This window comes from Nomascus leucogenys, chromosome 1a, assembly GCF_006542625.1.
Source record: "Nomascus leucogenys isolate Asia chromosome 1a, Asia_NLE_v1, whole genome shotgun sequence".
In the NCBI taxonomy this organism is placed as follows: domain Eukaryota; kingdom Metazoa; phylum Chordata; class Mammalia; order Primates; family Hylobatidae; genus Nomascus; species Nomascus leucogenys.
This window is the reverse complement of record NC_044381.1, coordinates 83,781,708-83,801,277: the sequence shown is the minus strand read 5'-3', so window position 1 is coordinate 83,801,277 and position 19,570 is coordinate 83,781,708. Positions and strand designations below refer to the sequence as shown.

Below are 19,570 nucleotides of genomic sequence, written 5' to 3'. Positions count from 1 at the left end.
AGACTTCCACTATTATTGTGTGGGAGTCTAAGTGTCTTTGAAGGTCCCTAAGAACCTACTTTATGAATGTGGGTGCTCCTGTGTTGGTGCATATATATTTAGGATATTTAGATCTTCCTGTTGATTTGAACCTTTTACCATTACCTAATGCCCTTCTTTGTCTTTTTTAACCTTTGTTGGCTTAAAGTTTGTTTTGTCAGAAAGTAGAACTGCAACTCTTATCATTTTCTGTTTTCCATTTGCTTGGTAGATTAGTTTCCATCCCTTTTTTTTGAACCAATGTTTGCCACTGTATATGTGAGATGGGTCTCTTGAAGACAGCATATCAATGGGTCTTGGTTCTTTATCCAGTTTGCAACTCTGTGTTTTTAATTGGGGCATTTAGCCCATTTACATTTAAGGTCAGTATTGATATGTGTGGATTTGATCCTGTCATCATGATGTTAGCTGGTTACTTTGCAGACATATGTGGTTGCTTTCTAGTGTCACTGATCTGTGCACTTCAATGTGTTTTTGTAGTGGCTGGTAATGGTCTTTCCTTTCCACATTTAGTGCTTCCTTCAGGAGCTCTTGTAAGGTAGGTCCGGTAGTAACAGATTTCCTTAGCATTTGCTTGTCTGAAAAGGATCTTGTTTCTCCTTTGCTTATAAAGTTTAGTTTGGGCAGGTATGAAATTCTGGATTGGAATTCCATTTAAGAATACTGAATATTGGGCCCCAGTCTTTTCTAGTTTGTAGGGTTTCAACTGAGATGTCTGCTGTTAGTTGGATGGGCTTCCCTTTGTAGGTGACCTGACCTTTCACTCTAGCTGCCTTTAACATGTTTTCATTTTTACTTGGGAGAATCTGATGATTACCTGTCTTGGGGATCATCTTCATGTGAAGTATCTTATTGGAGTTCTCTGCATTTCCTGAATTTGAATGTTGGCCTCTCTAGCTAGGTTGGGGAAATTCTCATGGATGATACCTGAAACATGTTTTCCAAGTTGGTTCCATTATCCCCATCTCTTTCAGAGACACCAATCAGTCGCAGATTCAATCTCTTTACATAATCCCATATTTCTTGGAAGTTTTGTTCATTCCTTTTCATGCTTTTTTCCCTTTCTATTCTTGTCTGCCTATCTTATTTCAGAAAGCCAGCCTTTAAGCTCTGAGATTCTTTCCTCAGCTTGTTCTATTCTGCTATTAATAATTGTGATTGCATTATGAACTTCCTGCAGTGTGTTTTTCAGCTCTATCAGGTTGGTTATGTTCTTTTCAGTACTGGCTATTTTGTCTGTCAACTCCTGCCATGTTTTATCATGATTTTTACCTTCTTTGCACTGAGTTTCAACATACTCCTGTAGCTCAATGATCTTCATTTCTACCCATATTCTGAATTCTATTTCTATCATTTCAGCCATCTGAGCCATGTTCTGGCCCCTTGCTGGAGAGATGGTGTGGTCATCTGGAAGAAAGAAGGCACTCTAGCTTTTTGAGTTTTCAGCATTCTTGCACTGATTCTTTCTCATCTTTGTGGGCTTATCTATCTTCAATCTTTGAGGTTGCTGACCTTTGGATTTTTTTCTTTTATCCTATTTGATAACCTTGAGGGTTTGATTATGGTATAAGGTGCATTCAGCTGACTGGAAGAATCCAATCTTGTTTTTGGAACATTTTAGGAGGCCAATGCTCAGCTCCCAACTCCTGGACTGTGTGCTCTAACTCTGGGGGACTTGCATTGGGCCCCAGTTTTGACCTCTTTGAGGTTGAGTCCATTGTACTGGGGGTTCTGAGGTGCAGCATCTGCAGAAGAGTGCTAACAGATGCAGGGGTGCCTGCCTCCCTGCAGGTGTTCACCATAGTGGTGGAGGCAACACAGCTGGTGGGGGATGGGGGGCCCTTGCTAGAGACTGTGCTGTTGCACTGGAGGTGGTGTTGGCTTGGGGGTGGGGTGCTGACCAGCACAGATCTGGGTGCCTTCTCTGTGCCCCTCAAATAAGAGTGATTGTTCAGGGTGTGGGATGATCCGCTGTTCTCTGTGCAATGTTAGTGCAAGGGCGGGGTGCTGGCAGGAGTGAGACTTGCCAGCTCTGTGCTTACCAAGGGTGTCTGCAATGGTGGTCAGCAAGGGAGGAGGGAAGACTGCATTCCTGTGTGCTGTCTGGGCAAGTAAAGCAAAAGCCATTTGTGCAGACATGCATCAGCAAAGTGATGTGGGGAGTGCCACGGGTCTGGGAAAGCTGCACAGGCTGGGGAGGGAGTGTGCAGGCTGGTGCGTGGCCATAGGGATGCCTCATCGAAACTCTCTACTGGCCAGGCATGGTCCATCAGTGCTGAAACTATGGCGTGGGTACCCAAGGACCTCAAGACTGCCCTGCCAGCAGGCACGGCCAGACTAGGGCCCCAGGATAGGCCAGCAGACCAAGGGGTGCTCAGGTCAGACCAGCCCTGTCTGCTGCGCAAGACTGCCCTGGACAGATCGGGTCCAACAGTTCCCCTAGGACTAAAGTCTCTTATGGGAGCAAGTCAAGTCTAGGGGGATGGCTGTCCCTGGCCATGCTCCACTACAGTTACTTCTGCACCAAACCCTCTGGGCTCCACATCAGCTGGCTTGCTGCCCTTAAGACTTCCCTAAGTAATTCTCCCTGCCACCTTATGTGTCTGTGGTGGTTGAGGGGTCCCCTCCTGCTGGGGTTCCAGAGGCCCATGGTGACGGCGGGTTGCTCCTTGCCAGTTCAACTCACCCTTGCTCCTGGAGCTGTTGTGGTTCAAAAATGAGTCCTGGTGCACAAAAGTCCATGCAGCGTTCCCAGCTTTCTCTTCCTTTAGCCCAGCTTCTGTGTCTTCGCTTGGTCCACTCTTGATGCCTTCCCTGTAAAGATCTGTTAAAAGCACGCCTGTTGTCTCAGTATTTCCATGGGAGCTGTTCCACTTGTCTGTGTCTAGTCGGCCATCTTGCCCTTGCCCCTGCAAACCATTCTTTTAGTGTTTTTGTTGCCATTTGTTTGAATTCAGTTATAAAATAATTATAAAAGTTATTAATTTGAGTTTATAATAGGCACTATTAGCAAAACATACACAAAAAATTAAACGTGGTATAAATATTTGATTAGAAATGGTACTTTTCCCTAATATTATAACTTTGACTTCAGTAAAAAAAATTATATAAAGGAATCAGACTGTCAGTGAGGGTAGTTTATAGAACTCTTAAACTAGCTATTCTACTATCTACTATTAAATTGATACTGTATAACCCATAAAAAATGCTAAGCTAAAACACTGAATTATCTTTAGTGCAGTTTCTCTCTTGTAGTCAAAGATAATTTTCCAGAGTAAAATCTTGAATATTTTCTAATTTTCCTTTCATTCTACATATAATTTCAACATGCATGGATACATTAATATGTTCCAACAATAAACAATGTAAAAACTTCTCAAACACAAATAAGTAGGAATAAATTTCGTTGGTGTGAAAGCCAACTCAACCTGCTTTATAGAGCTGGATTAGTTTTATTTAATGATGCTATATGTTTACTAAATGATTTCACTGGCTCAGGTGGGGTCCTAAATTTAAAGAAGATACCATGAAACACTTTTCAGCTACTTTCTTTTTCACTTCTTAAATTTCTATTTGGTTCTTTTTAATAGTTTCTATTTTTTTCTGCTAAGATTTCCTATCTCTTCACTTATTACAAGCATATGTTCCTTTACTGCTTGATTATGATTATAGAAGCTGCTTTAGAATTTTTGTCTGTTAATTACAATAGGTGGGTCATCTTGGGGTTAGTCTCAATTGATTATCTTTTCTCTCAAGAATGGGTCATGTTTACTTGTTTCTTTGTGAAATAATTTCAGACTATATGCTGGACACTGAATGATATGTTGAATAGACACTGGATTTTGTTATAATATTGATTTTTTAAAATTTTACTAAGCAGTGACTTCGGCAGGCCTAACTGCAAACTCTGCTATGCAGAGGATGGCAATTCAAATTTCAGTCCAATCCCTTCAGCCCTAGTTGTGCTGTTTGTAGTCCACCCAGCTCATTCGTGGCTCAGAGGTCGGCCAGAAATATAGGGAGTTTATTTACAGAATTTCAGGCTCCCCTCTTTGGCTCTCTCCTTTCTAGGATTTCCCTTTTTACTTTAATATAGCTATAGTTTTCCCAAGCCATTCTTGTAGCCAATAAGCCAGCAGGTTTTAGCTGCCAGTTAGGCCAGACTGGGGTCTGCTCTCAGGCTAAAAGTTGTAAGAATGGGATAATCAACCAGTGCCTACTTCCAAATGGTAGAATCTGTCTACTTTATAGATCACTCTCCAGTGCTTTCAGATAGTTATTGTTTCTTTGTTTGGTTTAGAGTTTATAATAGTTACTTGTGATACAGATAGGAGCTCTGATAGGAGCTATTCAACTATACTGGAATGAAGCTTACTCTCAAAGTAGCTTAACTATTATTTTATTTGTCAAAATGTAGTATCAAATCCATGAGTTTGGCATTTCAAGCCATTTTACTCACTGCTCTAGAATATGCAATATGCAAAAAATGGATGACTATGTGTAAGAGATTTAATTAAATGTATCAGCTGTTATACAATGTAAACTAGGTTCTAGAAATGACAGTTGGTGAAAAATATATCTTCTATATTTTAATCTGTTCTTATATTTTGTTTCTTTTTTTTTTTTGCCAAATGTAAGAGTAGTCTTAAGTGATTTTTATGATTCTTAAAATACATGCTTACTAAAAAGACCAAAAATAATTCAATCAACAAAAAAGTATAAGGAAATTTAAAAATCACGAACATTTTATTAGACAACCAATTTTAAACCTTTGTTGACCATACTTCCATAAATATTTTCATACATAAAAAAATACACACACATGAATTTTTTTCTGTCCTTCCAAGAATGACAAATCCTTTCTTTTTTTACGTTTTATTTTTAGATTCAGGAGTGCATGTTCAGGTTTGTTACATGGGTATATTGCACGATGCTGAGGTTTGCGCTTCTAATGATCTCATTGCCCAAGTAGTGAACATGGTACCCAATAGGTAGTTTTTCAATCCTTGTCCCCACTCTGCTCCTCCCTGCTTCTGAAATCCCCAGGGTTTATTGTTTCCACACATGGATGTTTTAATTTGCATTTTCAATTTGACAATATGTCATAAATAATCAATCTGTATTAATAAATGTAGTTCACTATAATGATTTTAAGTCTGCACAACATTCTGTATACCTTAAAAACTTTTAGTTTTTCACATTGACAAACTGTTTACCTTTATAAATTTTCTGACAGTAAGGCAGGGAAGTAGAAGCAGAGGTGACAGAAAAGGAATAGGTTTGGGAGCAACACAGACTTGGGTACCCATTCCAGTTTTAGTCTACTTACTAGCTTTGTGCTCATAGGCAAGTTATTGAAACTTGGACCACCATTAGGAGAATGAAAGGAAATGAGAACAGAAAGCATCTGATATAAATTTGGGTACATAACAGGAAATAAAAAATTAAGTGCCTCTTTGTATGTACACATACACACACACAAAGATTATAAAACTATTATGAAAGCAAAGGTACTTGGCCAAATCATATTATACTGACTTCTGTATATACCAAAATTTGATGTGAGAATACATCTTCATATTAATATTATATATTAGTAAGAAAAAGAAGAATTTCTGTGATAGTTTTATTACCTTGTCTCAAACATCAATGACATATTTTTGACAAAGTTTCACACATAATGTCACTTTTCCTTTGAACATTTTTTTCCATGATGAATATAGCTAGACAAATAATTAGGCATGGATAATATATATTATGTAATTAATTAAATTCTATTAATATTTAAAAAATCTTTAACAAAAAGCATCTGGAAACAGTTTTATTATTTAGTTCACTAATATTTAGCCCTATGGAGAATACAGAGGTCTGGTTTTCAAATAATTTTTAATAATAGTCACTATGGTTTAGTTTTCCAGTAGTAAAGAAATACTGGTACTATAGATGTTACTATAGACTTTATATGTCTATATAAATACATGTATTTATATGTAAAGAGTAGTGGAGGAAATTCATTTTAGTAAGGTTAAAGAAGTATAATAATTTGATGGAACTTTAGCCAAGACTTCTGTGTAAAGATATTATATAATAATTAGTAAGAGGAACAATAGAACACTGATCTATCTATAGGCAGCAAAAAATAGCAAAAAGACAGGTAGATTTAATCTATCTTTTCAAAGAGAGCCAAGAACTCTTCGCTTTACCAGATCAGAATGTTCTGATTTGAGAGGAAAATTACCTACTCCACGTTATACAATGGTAATACCAAGTTCTGCTTTAAAAAAATAAGGGACTAGGTGATCAAAAACAGTAGAGAGAAAACCTGGCTATTTGATATTTTATACTTGAAAGTGTTGCATTTCTTCCACCAATCCTCTGGGATGCTCTTACTCTGAGAATAACACAGTAAAGCGTACTCTCAGTTAAGTGAATAGTACCAGAAGAGAAAACAAAAGGGATGAAAATCATTAACACTGAACAAATAAGAAATAAGGACTACACTATTTAATTGGAGGAGCAAATAGATTTCCAGTTGTATGGTGTTACTTGTATGCCATAGAGACTCCTAACAGTCATTATTCCCCCAAAATATGCTGCTTCTTTTGAATTCCTTGACTCAGGGACTGGGACTCTTAAGAAGTTGTCTAAGTGAAAACCCTGAATTAATCTTTTTTCTATTTCTTGTTTCTGAAGTCTGTTTGAATCATATCACATAGTTTTCCATTACTATGTAAGTACTTTGTTAAGTACTTTGCAAACATTTAATATTCATAATGACAATAGTAGGTTTTATTATGATGATTATTATTTAGGAAGACTCAGAATGGTTAAGATACACATAAGGTCACAATCCTATTAAGGTGCAGAGCCTGTTTTATTAACCACTGTGATATACCCCCAGTACTTTCCATTCCTGTTGCCACAGGCATAAGCCTTATGTTTATCATCATTCACCTAGATTGCTATAAAGCACACTAAGTGGTCTGTCTCTGTCTCTTACCAATCCATTTTGATAAGAACAGTATATCCTCAGAAACAAATCTGAAAATGTCTTTCCTTTGCTTCAAAATCTTTAGAAACTATGCCCTCGACCAAAACATACAGCTCCTTTAAAATATGACTCTAACCTAACTTACCTTCTTATTTCCTGCAAATAGAATTAATAATCCCTTGACTTTAGCCACACTTGAACTTCTGAAAACCACAATGCTTATTTACATTTAGTATATTTGTTCATATTTCTTTTGCTTTAGAAGTCCTTCCCATCATGTTCTCCATGAAGAATTCCTTGACTTTCTGGTTGGAATTAGTCACTGTTTCCTCTATGTTCCAAAATATTTTATACATATCTAAAATATATACATATTTTTTGAGACGAAGTCTCACTATGTTGCCCAGACTGGAGTGCAGTGGTGTGATCTTGGCTCACTGCAACCCCTGCCTCCCGGTTTCAAGCAATTCTCCTGCCTCAGTCTCCTGAGAATCTGCAATTACAGGCGCAGGCCACCACGCATGGCTAATTTTTGTATTTTTATTAGAGACGGGGTTTCACCATGTTGGTCAGGCTGGTCTAAAACTCCTGACCTCGTGAGCCTCCTGCCTTGGCCTCCCAAAGTGCTGGGATTACAGGCGTGAGCCACTGCGCCCGGCCTAAAATATTTTATACATAAATTTGATATAGAATTTATGTTTCACAATGATTATCTCTTGCAGCTGACACTGAACTCCTTCAAGATCACTCACTTAACAAATATTTACTATAACTGAAAGATTGACAAGCCAATACATTAAAATTAGGAATTTCTGTTCAGCAAAGATACTTTTAAAAGAGTAAAAAGGTAAACAACCGAGGAGGAGAATAAATGGATGATATATGTATCAAAGGATTCATATCTAAAATTTATAAGAAATACTTACTAATAAATAAGAAAAAGACCAGTAACCTAATTCTTAAAAAGGAGAAAAGACTTAAACAGGCACTTCACAAAAGAAGAGATCCCAATGGCTAATAAAGACATGAAAAGATGTTTAATAACACCTGTAATTGGTGAAAAAAATTAAAAACATATTTTGCTGTCACTATTTACATTCCAAAATGACTAAAATAGAAAAAGACTGACAATACTGTTAGTAAGAATGTGAAGCAAAACAGAATTCTCATAAAATGTTGAAGAGAATATAAACTGGTACATCTATTTGAGAAAGGTGCAGATTCTAGTATGCGGAATTTATTTGCTTACTCCACAACTCAGTAGTTCTAAGTCATGTCTATCCTGTCCATTAGGTGGAAATCTAAGAATGCATACATATGTGCACTAAAAGACATGTATAAGACTACTCATTGCAGGATTATTGATAATACCCTGAAACTGGAAACAACTGAAATGTCCTTCCACAAAAGAATGGATAACTCAATTCTTGTATATTTAATAAAACATAAGACACCAAAATGCTTCTGTTGATAGAAAGCTCAAAAGAAGTAAAGATAATTCATTTGCTAGAAATCAGGATAGTGATTACCTTTGGGAGAAGGGAAGGTATAGTAATTGGGAAGTTTAGAAACAACATTCTAATTAAGAGAAAAGGAGTATTGGAAAGTAACACATATTGATGTAAATGATTCTTAAGTGAGTTTATGGCATTCATGCAGAATGATCTACTGAATGATGCTTTGTATTTATTCTACTGTTAACTCTCATTATTATAGAAGAACCCAGACTGTAGGTTTGAATCTGCTACACAACTGGTTGCTGTGTGACCTTTAGCAAGTCATTTAACTGTCTGTGTCTCATTTTTCTCACTTATGAAATAGAGACAATAATTATACCTACTGCATATGTTTGTTATGAGGATGATATGGTTTGGCTGTGTCCCCACCCAAATCTCATCTTGAATTCCCCCATGTTGTGGGAGGGACCTGGTGGGAGGTAACGGAATCATGGGGGCAGGATTTTCCTGTGCTGTTCTCGTGATAGTGAATAAGTCTCATGAGATCTGATGTAAAAAGGGAATCTTCCCTGCACAAACTCTCTCTTTGCCTGCTGCCATCTACGTAAGATGTGACTTGCTCTTCCTTGCCTTCCACCATGATTGTGAGGCCTCCCAGCCATGTGAAACTATAAGTCCAATAAACGTCTCTCTTTTTTTATTTTTTTGTAAATTGCCCAGTCTTGGGTATGTCTTTATCAATAGGGTGAAAACAGACTAATTCAGTAAATTGGTACCAGTAGAGTGGGGCGCTGCTGTAGATACCCAAAAATGTGAAAGCAACTTTGGAACAGGTAGGGGCTGGAACAGTTTGGAGGGCTCAGAAGAAGACAGGAAAATGTGGGAAAGTTTGGAACTTCCTAAAGACTTGTGGAATGGCTTTGCCCAAAATGCTGATAGCAATATGGACAATAAAGTCCAGGATGAGGCAGTCTCAGATGGAGATGAGGAACTTCTTGGGAACTGGAGCAAAGGTGACTCCTGTTATGTTTTTGCAAAGAGACTGGCAGCATTTTGACTCTGCCCTAGAGATTTCTATAACTTTGAACTTGAGAGAGATGATGGAAGAAATTTCTAAACAAAAAAGCATTCAATGGGTGACTTGGGTGCTGTTAAAGGCATTCAGTTTTATAAGGGAAGCAGAGCGTAAAAGTTTGGAAAATTTGCAGCCTGACAATGCAATAGAAAAGAAAATGCCATTTTCTGAGGAGAAATTCAAGCTGGCTGCAGAAATTTGCATGAGTAACAAGGAGCCGAATGTTAATCCCCAAGAAAATGGGGAAAATGTCTCCAAGGAATGTCAGAGACCTTTGCAGCAGCCCCTCCCATCACAGGTATGGAGGACTAAGAGGAAAAAGTGGTTTTACGGGCTGGGACCAGGGTCCTTGTGCTATGTGCAGTCTAGGGACTTGGTGCCCTGCATCTTAGCCGCTCCAGCAGTGGCTGAAAGGGGACAATGCAGAGCTCAAGCTGTGGCTTCAGAGGGTGCAAGCCTCAAGCTTTGGCAGCTTCCACATTGTATTGAGCTTGCGAGTGAACAGAAATCAAGAATTGAGGTTTGGGAACCACCATCTAGATTTCAGACATATGAAAATGCCTGGATGCCCAGGCAGAAGTTTGCTGTAGGGGTGGGGACCTCATGGACAACCTCTGCTAGGGCAGTGCAGAAGAGAAATGTGGGGTTGGAGCCCCCACAGGGTCCCTACTGGGGCAGTGCCTAGTGGAGCTGTGAGAAGAGGGTCACCATCCTCCAGACCCCAGAATGATAGATCCACTGAAATCTGATACCGTGTGCCCGAAAAAGCCACAGACACTCAATGCCAGCTCATGAAAGCAGCTGGGAAGGAGGCTGTACCCTGCAAAGCCACAGGAGTGGAGCTGCCCAAGACCATGGGAACCCACCTCTTGCATCAGTGCGGAATGGTTGTGAGACATAGAGTCAAAGGAGTTCATTCTGCAGTTTAAAGATGTGACTGCCTTGCTGTATTTCAGACTTGCATGGAGCCTGTAGTCCCTTTGTTTTGGGCAATTTCCCCCATTTGGAATGTGTATATTTACCCAATAGCTGTACCCACACTGTACCTAGGAAGTAACTAAGTTGCTTCTGATTTTACAGGCTCATAGGCAGAAGGGACTTGCCTTGTCTTGGATGAGACTTTGGACTGTGGATTTTTGAGCTAATGCTGAAATATGTTAAGACTTCAGGGGACTGTTGGGAAGGCATGACTGAGTATGAAATGTGAGGGCATGAGATTTGGGAGGGGCCAGAGGTGGAATGACATGGTTTGATTGTATCCCCACCCAAATTTCATCTTGAATTCCTCCATGTTGTGGGAGGGACCTGGTGGGAAGTAACTGAATCATGGGGGCAGGTTTTTTCCGTGTTATTCTAGCGATAGTGAGTAAGTCTCACGAGATCTGATGGTTTTAGAAAGGGGAGTTTCCCTGCATAAGCTCTCTCTTTGCCTGCCGCCATCCACGTAAGATGTGACTTGCTCCTCCTTGCCTTCCACCATGATTGCGAGGCCTCCCCAGCCATGTGGAACTGTAAGTCCAATAAAGTTATTTCTTTTGTAAATTGCCCAGTCTGAGGTATGTCTTTATCAGCAGCATGAAACAGATTAATACAGAGAATTAAAATGAGTTGGTAATTTTAAAGCAATTACAACAGTGCCTGACACACAGAGCATTACACAAACCAGAATCAAAGAGATTTAAACAGAAGTAACTTTTTTATTTAATCCTACCAATAATCAGTTAAAAAATATAATACAGGAGTTCTGTTTCTGGGTAGGATGCAAAATGTCACAGCAGGGTAATACTTTTACTGTAACAAGTGGAAAACATCACATAATTATAAAAATGCTGCTTTTAAAGACATCAGATAATTGCAGAAATAATAATGATTAAGTGAAATAGAATTCCAAAGAGGAGGAAACTTTCCAGAGTAAAACTGATAATGTCCAGCTTTTCCTACCAAGCCACCTCCACTGTGTGTATTTGTTGATTTTGGACATAGGCTGACTATTAATTTTATTAGGCAGACAACCTCTGCTAAGGAAGAATTAGCCAGAAACCTCTTAAAACATTTAAACTTAAAAATTTGAATAAATCCAAGCGCATGGATGTTTTTCTCCTTGGAGCAACTGTAGATTCCGGTGGTATACAGAAACCTGCAAAGCTAGACAAAAAGATTATGAAAGGCAAAATGAAATCTTTTGCATTCTTCATAGTACTTGAAAAACAAAGACTTGCTAGGGAAGTAAGTCTGACCAAAGTACAATGCCTATTTTCCATCAAAGTATTTGCTAGTTTTTGAGGCTATATTGGTTAGGCTGGAGACAAGAGAGCTGGGCTGCAGCCTATGAATATTAGAGCTAAACCTCCTGGTGTCTTTCATGACTGAGGGAATGGAAAACCCACCATGTTCGTAGCCCAGCTGTAATCCAGCTCAATTCCTGATGGGATTGTAGTAATTGATTTCTCACACTTTCTGCCTACAGTAGAAGGAGGAATGTTTTATGATTAAGTCACCTATGGCCAACACGAGTCTTTTATATATAACATAAAATTTTAAAAAATTACTTGATTTGCCAGAAAGTAGAACCCAAAATTGAGAGGAAAAAACAGAACAAAAAACCTCCAAAAGAGATGCATTGAAAGTTTACAGCCAAGAACTTTCAAGTAAACTATGATTAATGTGTTCAAGAAAATAGAAAAAAAATTAACAAAATGGATGAAATGGTACAGAATATCACCAGAGCATTGGAATCTAAAAAAGTTTAATGGACATAATAGAAGGGAAATTACAAAGTTCATCAGGGTTAAATAATGCAAACATAGGTAAAAGGGAAAAACGCTACAAAACAGAGGAATACTAAACTCAAAGACAGATCAGCAACAATAAAAAAACCTCCACAAACTGATGCAGAGAAAGTAAACAACAAGAAAAAAGAAAGAGGAAAAATATAAAAAGCCACAAAACATGTGGGACACACTCAAAAGTATAGTATAATTGGATTCCAGAAAGAGAAGATAGAATGGGAAGAAGCAACAACCAAAAATAATGTCTAAGAATTTCCTCCAATTCAAGAAAGATATGAATAAAAAGGCAATTACTGAAGAGAGGGGTGGAGTGAGATGGTGGAACAAAAAGCTCCACCAATCGTTGCCTCCACCACCCCCTGCAAGTACACCAATTTAACAACTATCTACACAAAAAAAGTACCTTCGTAAAACCCAAAACTCACGTGAGCACTCATAGTACCTGGTTTTAACTTCATATTGCTAAAAGAGGCACTGAAGACATAGAAAAAGTTTTGAATAGTCAACAGGACCCCTGTCCTATCCCGTGGCAGTGGAGGTGTGGTGCAGAGAGTGTTTCTGTGCCCTGGGGAGGACAGCAGGCAATTATGAGGCACTGAACTTGGTGCTGCCCCTGTTATAGCAGAAAGCAAAACTGGATAAAACTCAGCTGACCATCCCTAGCCATAGGGGAATTGCTGATCCTAGCAATCAGAACTTGAGTTCCTGTAAGCCTCACCACCTGGCACTAAAGTGCTCTGGGGCAGCACATAAACTTCAAAGGCAGTTGAGGCCACAAGGACTGCAACAATTAGGTGAGTCCTAGGGCTGAACAGGGTCCACTGACAGTGGACTGGGGGTGGAGAGGGAAGCGACCTACTGAGACACCATCTATGGGAGTACTGATATCACCCCTCCCCTAACCCCAGGATGCACAGCTTGTGGCTCCAAAAGAGACACTTCCTTCCATTTGAGGAGAGGAGACAAAGTGTGAGGAGGACTTTGTCTTGGAGCTGGGATACCAGCTCAGCCAGAGCAGGATAAGGCACTGCTCAGAGTCATGAGGTCCTCGTTCTAGGCCCTAGCTCCTGGACATTTCTAGATACACCCTGGGCCAGAAGGGAACCCGCAGCCTTGTAGGGAAGGATCCAGTCCTGGCAGGATCCATCAACTGCAAACTAAAGAGCCCTTGGGCATTGAATAATGAGCAGTGATACCCAGGTATCAAGGTCTTGGGTGAGATGGTGAGACTTGCTGGCCTCAGGTGAGATTCTACACATTCCCAGCTGTGGTGGCTAAGGGGCAAAACTCCTTCTGCTTGAGAAAAGCAGAAGGAAAAGTGAAAGGGACTTTGTCTTGCACCTCGGGTACCAACTTGGCCACAGGGGGTTGAGCATCAAGTAGGCTCTTGGGATTTCCAGGAACTGCCTCTTGGATGACATTCTGGGACATGCCCTGGGCCAGAGGGTATACCACTCCCCTGAAGGGTGAGTTCAAGACCAGGCAGCATTCACCACAGACTGATAGAAGAGCCTTTGGGCCTTAAGGAAATATCTGAGGTAGAATGGCAGTACTCCCCGTAAGCCTGAGATGGTGGTGGCCATGGGGTTAGGCTCCTCTGCTTTTGGAATGTGAAGGGAAGAGTGCAAAGGACTATGTCATGTGGGCATAGCTCAGCCATACTACAAGAGGGCAAGCTCAGCCATACTACAAGAGAACACTAGGTGGACATCTAAGGACTTTACTTTAGTCCCTGGCTCCTGGATGGCACCTATGGACTCACCTAGGGCCTGGGGGAACTTGCTGCCCTGACGGGAAGAAAATAGGCCCTGCTGGCTTTGTAACCTGCTGATTGTAGAGCTGCAGGACTTTGAGTGAACACAGATGGTAGCCAGAAAGTGGTTATAGCAGGACTTGAGCAAGACCCAGTGTTGTGCTGGTTTCAGGCCTGATCCAGTGCAGTCCTAGAGGTGGTGGCCACAAGGGTGCTTGTGCTACACCACCACCAGCTCCAGGTAGCTCAAGGAGGGAGAGGGAGAGGGAGAGGGAGCGGGAGAGGGTGCGGGAGCGGGAGCGAGCATAGATGGTAGCCAGAAAGTGGTTATAGCAGGACTTGAGCAAGACCCAGTGTTGTGCTGGTTTCAGGCCTGATCCAGTGCAGTCCTAGAGGTGGTGGCCACAAGGGTGCTTGTGCTACACCGCCACCAGCTCCAGGTAGCTCAAGGAGGCAGCGGGAGAGGGAGCGGGAGCGAGCATAGATGGTAGCCAGAAAGTGGTTATAGCAGGACTTGAGCAAGACCCAGTGTTGTGCTGGTTTCAGGTCTGATCCAGTGCAGTCCTAGAGGTGGTGGCCACAAGGGTGCTTTTGCTACACCACCACCAGCTCCAGGTAGCTCAAGGAGGGTGAGGGAGAGGGAGCGGGAGCGGGAGCGAGCATAGATGGTAGCCAGAAAGTGGTTACAGCAGGACTTGAGCAAGGCCCAATGTTGTGCTGGCTTCAGGCCTGATCCAGTGCAGTCCTAGAGGTGGTGGCCACAAGGGTGCTTGTGCTACACCACCATCAGCTCCAGGTAGCTCAAGGGCGGGGGGAGGAGGAGGGGGAGAGAGGGAGAGAGGGAGAGGGAGAGAGTGGGGAGAGGCGCAGCGGGGAGAGAGAGAGAGAGAGGGAGAGAGAATAAGAGAAGACTCCTTTTGTTTGGGAGAAAGGAAGGGAAGACAACAATAGCCTGCTTGATAATCCAGAGAATTCTTTAGGATCTTATATAAGATTATCAAGGTGGTACCTTTACAAGTCTGCAAGAATCTCAGCGTTACTGGGCTTGGGATGCCCGCTAAAGCTTATAACACCCAGGTCCTTTCATAATATTTGGAAAGCCTTCCCAAGAAGGACGAGTACAAATGAGCACAGACTGCAAAGACTACAGGAAATACCTAACTCTTTAATGCCCAGACACAGATGAACATCTGCAAGTATCAAGACAACCCAGGAAAACATGACTTCACCACAAGAACTAAATAAGGCACCAGGGTCCAAACCTGGAAAAAAGAGATATGTGGCCACTGAGACAAAGAATATAAAATGGCTGTGTTGAATAAACTCAAGAATAAATTCAAGACAAGACAAAGAAGAAATTCAGACTTCTATCAGACAAATTTAACAAAGAGAATTAAGTAACTAAAAAAGAAGCAACAAGAAATTCTAAAGCTTACAAATGTAATTGGCATACTGAAGAGTGCATCAAAGTCCTTTAACAGCAGAACTGATTAAGCAGAAGAAAGAATTAGCCTGAATCCAGGCTATTTGAAACTACACAGAGGAGACAAAAGAAAAAAGAATAAGAAACATGCCTATAGGATCAAGAGAATAGTCTCAAAAGGTCAAATCCAAGAGTTACAGGCCTAAAAAGAGCAGATACAGAAAGAGATAGGGGTAGAAAGATTATTCAAAGGGATAATAACACAGAACTTCCCAAACCTAGAGAAAGATATCAATATCCATTGCAGAAGAGTGGTATAGAACACCGAGCAGATTTAACCCAAAGATTATTTAATACCTCATGGTATTTAGTTTTCAAACTCCCAATGGTCAAGGATAAAGAAAGGATCTTAAAAGCAGCATGAGAAAAAAAAAAACCCACAAATAACATACAATATAGCTCCAATACTTTTGGCAGCAGATTTTTCAGTGGAAACCTTATAGACCAAGAAAGAGTGGCATGACATATTTATAGTGCTGAAAGAAGAAATCTTTTACCCTAGAATAGAATATTTTCAAACATGAACAAGAAATAAAGACTTTCCCAACAAAAGCTGAGGGATTTTATCAACACCAGATCTGTCCTACAAGACACACTAAACGAAGTACTTCGATCAGAAAAAAAGCAGTAAGTAATCAACTGAAGGTACAAAACTCACTGGTAATAGTAAGTACACAGAAAAATACAGAATATTACAACACTGTAACTGTGGTGTGCAGACTGTTCTTAAGTAGAAAGACTAATAAACCAATTAAAAATAATAATTATAAAAACTTTTGAAGACATAGTCTGTACACTAAGATACAAATAGAAAAAACAAAAAGAAACAGTGGAGGGATAATGTTAAAGTGTAGACTTTTATTAGTTTGTGGCTTGCTTGCTTGTTTGTTTATGCAAAAAGTGTTAAGCTGTTATCAGGTTAAAATAATATGTTATAAGATAGTATTTGCAAGCCTCATGGTAATATCAAACCAAAAAACATACAATGGAGAGAAAAAAATAAAAAGCAAGAAACTAAGTCATCTCACCAGAGAAAATCATCTTCACTAAAGAAAGACAGGATGAAAAGACCACAAAACAACCAGAGAACAAATAATAAAATGGCAGGAGAAAATCCTTGCTTATCAATAATAACATTGAATGTAATTACACTAAATGCTTCCATTAAAAAACAAAGGCTGGCAGAATGGATGGAAAAACAAAGGCTGGCAGAATGGATGGAAAAACAAGACCCATTATCTGTTGCCTACAAGAACACTTCACCTACAAAGACACCATAGACTGAAAATAAAGGAATGGAAAAAGATATTCCATGCCAATAAAAACATAAAAAGAGCAGGAATTGATATACTTGTATCAGACAAAATAGATTTCAAGGCCAAACTATTAGAAGAGACAAAGAAGGTCACTATATAATGATAAACACGTCAATTCAGGAAGAGGATATAAAAATTTTAAATACATATGCACCCAGTACTGGAGCACTCAGATAAATAATGCAAATATTACTACAGCTAAAGAGAGATAGGCCCCAACACAATAGTAGCTGGAGACTTCAACACCCACTTTAAGCACTGGAAAGATCTTGCAGAAAGAAAATCATCAAAGAAACATCAGATTTGGTCTGCAGTATAGACCAAATGGATCTAATAGGTATTTACACATCATTTCACACAATGGCTGCAGAGTACACATTCCTCTCCTTAGCACATGGAACATTCTCTAGAATAGACCATATGTTAGGTCACAAAATATGTCTTAAAACATTTTTTAAAAACTGAAATAATATCAAGCATCTTGTCTGACCACAATGAAATAAAACTAGAAATCAATAACAAGAGGAATTTTGGAAACTATACAAATATATAGAAATTAAACAGTATGCTCCTGAATGACCAGTGGGTCAATTAAGAAATTAAGAAGAAAACTGAAAAATTTCTTGAAACAAATGATAACAGAAACAATACACACCAAAACTTATGGGATACAGCAAAAGCAGTACTATGGGAAGTTTATAGCTGTAAGGGTCTACATCAAAAAAGGAGAAAAACTTCAAATAAGCAATCTAATAATGCATCTTAAAGAATTAGAAAAGCAAGGGCAAACCAAACCCAAGAGTAGTAGCAGAAAAGAAATAAAGATCAGAGGAGAAATAAATGAAATTGGAATGAAGAAAAAAAAATCAAAGATCAATGAAACAAACATTTAAGTTTTTTTTGAAAAATTAAACAATATTGACAAAACTTTAGCCACATTAACTAGAAAAAAAGAGAGAGAGAAGATCCAAATAAATACAATCAAAAATAAAAAAGGTGACATTACAATTGATACTACAGAAATTCAAAGGATCATTAGTGGCTACTATTAGCAACTGTATCCCAATAAATTGGAAAATCCAGTAGAAATGGACAAATTCCTAGATATGTACAACCTAACATGGTTGAAACATGAAGAAATCTAAAACCTGAATAGAGCAATAACAAGTAATGAGATTGAAGCTGCAATAAAATATCTACCAGTAAAGAGAAGTCCAAGACCCGATGGCTTCCCTGCTTTCTACCAAACATTTTAAGAAGAATTAATACCAATTCTATTCACACTATTCTGAAAAACAGAGGAGGAGGGAATACTTCTAAATTCATTGTATGAGGCTAATATTACCCTGACACTAAGACCAAACACACATAAGAAAGAAAACTATAGGCCAATATCTCTCATGAATATTGATGCAAAACTCCTCGATGACATATTAGTAAAATGAATTCAGCAGTACATTAGAAAGATCATTCACCATGACTAAGTGGGATTTATTCCTGGGATTCAAGGATTGTTCAACATATGCAAATCAGTCAATGTAATACATCATATCAACAGAATGATGGGGAAAACCATATGATCATTTCAATTGATGCTAACAAAACATTTGATAAAATTCAACATCCCTTTGTGATAAAAGCCATCAAAAAATTGAGGATAGAATGAATATAACTGAGCATAATAAAAACCATACATGACAGACCCACAGCTAGTATCATAATGAATGGGGAAAAACTGAAAGCCCTTCCTCTAAGATATGGTAGAAGACCAGTATGCCCATTGTCATCAGTGTTACTCAACATAGTAATGGATGTTCTAGATAGAACAATCAGACAAGAGAAATATATAAAGAAAATCCAAACTGAAAGGGAAGAAGTAAAATTTTCCTTGTTTGCAGATGATATGACATTATATCTGGAAAAACTTAAAGACTCCACAAGAAAACTATTAGAACTGATAAATTCAGTCAAGTTACAGGATACAAAATCAACATAGAAAAATCAGCAGCATTTTTATTTGCTAACAGTGAACAATCTGAAAAATAAATAAAAATAATCCCATTTACAACAGCCACACACAAAAGTAAATACCTAGGAATTAATTTAACGAAAGAGCAAAAGGTCTTAATGAAAGATTAATGAAAACTATCATACATTGATAAAACAGAGATAAAAAATATAAACATATTCCATGTTCATGGATTAGAAGAGTAACTATTGTTAAAATGTTCATAGTACCCAAAGCAATCTACAGATTTAATATAATCCCTATCAAAATACTAATGCTACTCTATACAGAAATGGAAAAAACTATCCTAAAATTTATATGGAACCACGAAAAACCCAGAATAGCCAAAGCTATCCTAAGGAAAAAGAACAAAACTAGAAGAAATCATATTACCTGACTTCAAATTATATTATAAAGCTATAATAACCCAAACATCATGGTACTGGCATAAAAACAGACACCTAGATTAATGGAACAGAATAGAGAACCCAGAAACAAATCCACATACCTACAGTGAACTTATTTGCAACAAAGATGCCAAGAACATACACTGGGAAAAAAGTCTCTCTTCAATGAATGGTGCTGGGAAAACAGAATATCCATACGCAAAAAAAAAAAAAAAAAAAAAAAAGGAACTATATACCTATCTCTCACCATAT

The 19,570-nt window shown here is 38.9% G+C and overlaps 1 protein-coding gene across 16 annotated transcripts in view; it reads right to left on the bottom strand.

Annotated features, from left to right (window-relative positions):
- GPHN (gephyrin) overlaps positions 1-19,570 on the bottom strand; it is a 700,118-nt gene that overhangs the window by 363,843 nt on the left and 316,705 nt on the right. The window contains exon 1 of one of the 16 annotated variants that reach the window (XM_030812395.1): positions 2,726-3,010. The exons of the other annotated variants lie outside the window; for them this stretch is intronic. The gene's annotated coding sequence lies outside the window, so the exon portion shown is untranslated. Of the gene's footprint in view, positions 1-2,725; positions 3,011-19,570 lie in introns of those variants that run through there. 16 annotated transcript variants of the gene reach the window in all.